Source organism: Denticeps clupeoides, unplaced genomic scaffold, assembly GCF_900700375.1.
Source record: "Denticeps clupeoides unplaced genomic scaffold, fDenClu1.1, whole genome shotgun sequence".
In the NCBI taxonomy this organism is placed as follows: Eukaryota; Metazoa; Chordata; class Actinopteri; order Clupeiformes; family Denticipitidae; genus Denticeps; species Denticeps clupeoides.
Window position 1 is genome coordinate 5,001 of NW_021629873.1, and position 5,000 is coordinate 10,000.

Here is a 5,000-nt window from a genome sequence, read left to right on the forward strand (position 1 = left end):
CAAAAAACGCACCCAAAAGCCGCTCTGGAGGTGGTTTGAAAATAGGTCCTCCGGGGGGCGCTGGCTGGGGCGCGCGCCCCAAGCTCCGGGACCCCTGCGTGAGCACGTCCGATTTTTAGAGCACCCGTTTCGGTCAAAAACTCACGCAAAAGCAGCTCTGGAGGTGGTTTGAAAATTCGACCTCCGGGGGGCGCTGGCTGGGGCGCGCGCCCACAGCCCCCGGGACCCCTGCGTGAGCACGTCCGATTTTTAGGGCACCCGTTTCGGTCAAAAACTCACGCAAAAGCAGCTCTGGAGGTGGTTTGAAAATTCGACCTCCGGGGGGCGCTGGCTGGGGCGCGCGCCCACAGCCCCGGGACCCCTGCGTGGGCACGTCCGATTTTTAGGGCACCCGTTTCGGTCAAAAACTCACGCAAAAGCAGCTCTGGAGGTGGTTTGAAAATTCGACCTCCGGGGGGCGCTGGCTGGGGCGCGCGCCCACAGCCCCCGGGACCCCTGCGTGAGCACGTCCGATTTTTAGGCCACCCGTTTCGGTCGAAAACCCACGCAAAAGCAGCTCTGGGTGCTGGTTTGAAAATTTGACCTCCGGGGGGCGCTGGCTGGGGCGCGCGCCCACAGCCCGGGGACCCTGCCTGAGCGTGTCCGATTTTTAGGGCACCCGCTCCGGTCGAAATCTCACTCAAAAGCAGCTCTGGAGCTTCTCTCATAGTATCACCTCCGGGGGGCGCTGGCCGGGCGGGCGCCCGCAGCCCCGGGGACCGGGGGCCCCCCCTGCGTGAGCGTGTCCGATTTTTGAGCCACACGTTTCGGCCGAAAACTCACCCAAAAGCAGCTCTGGAGGTTCTCTGACATTTGTACCTCCGGGGGGCGCTGGGCTCGCACCCACTCTCAGTGTCCGACCTTCGGGGCACCCTTGGCGGTCAAAATACATCCATAAAGAGTCCCTGCTTGGGCCCGGGATCACTGAAAAACGTGTTTCTCAAAAACGGACCCATACCCCTCACGACTACCTAGACACTTTTGAGAACCAGAGAGGCCGAGCTCCCGAAAAGTGTCCGATTTCGGTGCACCCTGGTCGGTCAAGAAACCGGCCGACCTCAGCCTTGGAAGTCGCCCGTGGCCACTGCTGCCAAAATTTGCTGAAAGTGTACCAGGGTTTTTTGGACTTTGTCATTTTTTTGAGCGATTCGAGTCTCGACTTAGAAAAAATTTTGGACTTTGTCATTTTTTTGAGCGATTCGAGTCTCGACTTAGAAAAAATTTTGGACTTTGTCATTTTTTTCAGTTTTTTTGAGTCTCGACTTAGAATTTTTTTTGGACTTTGTCATTTTTTGGAGAATTTCAACTCTCGACTTAGAAAATTTTTTCGACTTAGAAATTTTTTTCCACTTTGTCATTTTTTTCAGCTTTTTCACTTTCGACTTAGAAAAAATTTTGGACTTTGTCATTTTTTTGACTTTTTTTGGACTTTGTCGATTTTTTCAGCTTTTTCATACCCCTCAGCTCTACCTATACACTTCTGAGAACCAGAGAGGCCGGGTTCTCACTTCTTCCCCGATTTAGGTGCACTCTGGTCGGTCAGGAGACCGGCTGACCTCAGCCTTGGAGGTCCCCCTCGGCACGCTGGGTAAATTTTGGGACTTTGTCAGTTTTTTCCACTTTTTCGACTCCCGACTTAGTTTTTTTTTTCCACTTTGTCATTTTTTCAGCTTTTTCCACTTTCGACTTAGTTTTTTTTTTCCACTTTGTCATTTTTTCCACTTTTTTTGGACTTTGTCGATTTTTTCAGCTTTTTCATACCCCTCAGCTCTACCTATACACTTCTGAGAACCAGAGAGGCCGGGTTCTCACTTCTTCCCCGATTTAGGTGCACTCTGGTCGGTCAGGAGACCGGCTGACCTCAGCCTTGGAGGTCCCCCTCGGCACGCTGGGTAAATTTTTGGACTTTGTCAGTTTTTTCCACTTTTTCGACTCCCGACTTAGTTTTTTTTTTCCACTTTGTCATTTTTTCAGCTTTTCGACTCCCGACTTAGTTTTTTTTTTCCACTTTGTCATTTTTTCAGCTTTTCGACTCCCGACTTAGTTTTTTTTTTCCACTTTGTCATTTTTTCAGCTTTTCGACTCCCGACTTAGTTTTTTTTTTCCACTTTGTCATTTTTTCCGTTTTTCGACTCCCGACTTAGTTTTTTTTTTCCACTTTGTCATTTTTTCAGCTTTTCGACTCCCGACTTAGTTTTTTTTTTCCACTTTGTCATTTTTTCCGTTTTTCGACTCCCGACTTAGTTTTTTTTTTCCACTTTGTCATTTTTTCAGCTTTTCGACTCCCGACTTAGTTTTTTTTTTTCCACTTTGTCATTTTTTCAGCTTTTCGACTCCCGACTTAGTTTTTTTTTTCCACTTTGTCATTTTTTCAGCTTTTCGACTCCCGACTTAGTTTTTTTTTTCCACTTTGTCATTTTTTCAGCTTTTCGACTCCCGACTTAGTTTTTTTTTTCCACTTTGTCATTTTTTCAGCTTTTTCGACTCCCGACTTAGTTTTTTTTTTCCACTTTGTCATTTTTTCAGCTTTTCGACTCCCGACTTAGTTTTTTTTTTCCACTTTGTCATTTTTTTGACTTTTTCTCTCCCGAATTAGTTTTTTAATGCTTTTAAACTATTTTTACAGGTTTTCACATAATGGACTATGACTTTATTTTTTACTATAATGACATTTTTCAAGCTTTTCCCATTTATGGAAGCCCAAGACACATTTCTTATTTTTAATGAAAAAAAAGGCCCCAGACAAAATTGACCAAGCCCAAAAAAATACGACATACAGCATTGACCGAGCAGTGTGCTTATTTTGTACGTTAATATAATAAGAGGCGCGTGCGGCGAGAACAGTTCTGGTAATTTCAGATACTTTTCCTGTTATAATGACACAAAGGGGACGTGTCTCCCGTTCATATTGACAGTAAGAAAGGTGTGCGGTGCCTAGCCCCCCTTAGCAGAACATGGTTGATATGACAGAAAAAGGAAGGGTTTTTGTGCCATGAAAAAAATATAAGAAAGCCGACTCTCTGACTGTCAGTTCACACCTTGCCCCAGGGGGTGGGCCTTCATTAGGCTAAGCACTTCACACCTTGCTTGCCACAGGGGACCCAAGCATGCACATTGACTTGTCAAAAGGAGAAACACCACTTTTAATATAAAAGGACACAACAATTGATATAGGTTTCCTTTTTTTTATTTTTTGATTGCATACATTTTATGAGACTTCTGACATTATGTACAGTCATTTGGTACGTTTTGCACTGCTTCAACACGTCCGGGTTGCTCAAAAGAATCGAATGGACCTAGAAGCAACACAAAAAAATCATTAATAAAAAAAAATAATAAAATCTTCATTCACTTTTATTTCAGATACTTGCCTTTGCCTGATTGAGGCCACCAGTATGGTCCTGAAACAGTTGCCAGATTGTATTTTTAAACTCGTGAGTGTACTGCATAGCGCGTCTGAGTCCTTCAACCTAAATTTAATAGAAGAAAAGAAAATGAGACATTTCTCCCGATGATTCCACATGCTATACTGCTCATCGCCTACCGGAGGTCTTTGCCTGGGTAGTGGACTCACACAGACAGGTGAGGAATTAAGGCCTTCTGTTTGGCAAAGTGTGGACTGCTCGTTGTCCTGAACTCTGGGCTTCAAAATGACAAAAGGACAATTTAGGCATGACAAGTGCACATGAAGATTACACATTTTCACAGCATTTATCAGTTTCTTACAGGTGTATGGGGATGCTGTGGGCCCACAGGGGGAGACTCTATTTTGTCACGCTCCTCACAATCTTTTTTTTTCTCCTCCTCCTCCTCCTCCTCCTCCTCCTCCTCCTCCTCCTTCTTCTCCTCCTCCTCCTCCTTCTGCTGCTGCTGCTGCTGCTGCTGCTGCTGCTCCTCGTTGTGGTCCACGTTATTGCAGGAATGCCCACGGTCACCTGGCGTGGCACCCCCAAGGCCCAGTGCAGAGCGCAGTTTGAGACGAGCGGCATGTGCCTCGATCACGGACCGTTCTCCAACGTAATATCGGTTCGCCACCTCCTCCGAGTGGCACATAAGGTTTGTGACATCCCGACGTTCGTCTGTCGGCAGGTTACGCTCCACCTTTTCACATGAAGGAATTAAACGTTAGCACATTTGTCATTCCTAAGGATCCTTAGCGTGACAATGCCATCAGCTCACACAGGTCGCAACAGCGCTTCTGATGGAGGTCACCGAAATGTTTGGGCTGAAGCCAAGCTTCTGACACGTCTCGGCGACCACCTGGCTAATCTTGGAGAAGACCTGACCCTTCGAGGTGAAGAAAAAAGTCGGCACCTCTTCCGTGTAGCCTGGCAGCGTGGGTCTCAGATCAAAGAACTTTTTCAGCCAGGCCATCTCTGATGAAGACAATGGGATTTTTGCCATCCCAAAGGATGCTGCAGTCTTGTGATCCTTCACCTAAATGTGGAAAGGCAATCGATTCATTGTTGCATGTTGGTAAATAATTAAAGAGCTTGTTTTGCATTCCTAGTCCCAAAATGAATAACACACACGCACACGTTTATGACGTATCTCCCGTCGTGCTCGTCAGCATCCTGGAACTCGCGAACGGTCATGTTCGAAACCACAGCACTCCGATGACCAGTAGTGGCGTATAAATACGTGGCTATGTACCCAAGACATGACCTCAGCGAATCCGAATTGCTGTTGTGCGCCAGGTAATCTGCAAAGCACGAAAAAAAATGTTAATATTGTAACTATTATAATAAAAAAAAAAATAAAAAAAAACGAATTAGTAGCAAAAACGTACCCAAAGCCTTGGGAATTCGCTCTGATGTCTTCCGGACGAGTTGTTCTAATGTGGTCATTTTTAACATATTTTTGGACTTTTCATGACGCACCTCCAGCCTTCGATGCTTCACCTCAGTGAGTATTGTGTCATTCAACCGCCTCAATGCAACAGAAAGGGCCCGCAAACTGTT

The 5,000-nt window shown here is 46.2% G+C and overlaps 1 long non-coding RNA gene across 1 annotated transcript; it reads right to left on the reverse strand.

The window, feature by feature from the left end:
- Positions 1-3,409: 3,409 nt before the first annotated feature.
- On the reverse strand, positions 3,410-3,846 carry LOC114776326 (uncharacterized). Its single transcript, XR_003745424.1, has 3 exons — positions 3,766-3,846; positions 3,584-3,682; positions 3,410-3,509 (listed from the first exon to the last, which is right to left on the reverse strand). It is a non-coding gene; the product is annotated as an uncharacterized LOC114776326 (long non-coding RNA).
- Between the last annotated feature and the right edge of the window lie 1,154 nt (positions 3,847-5,000).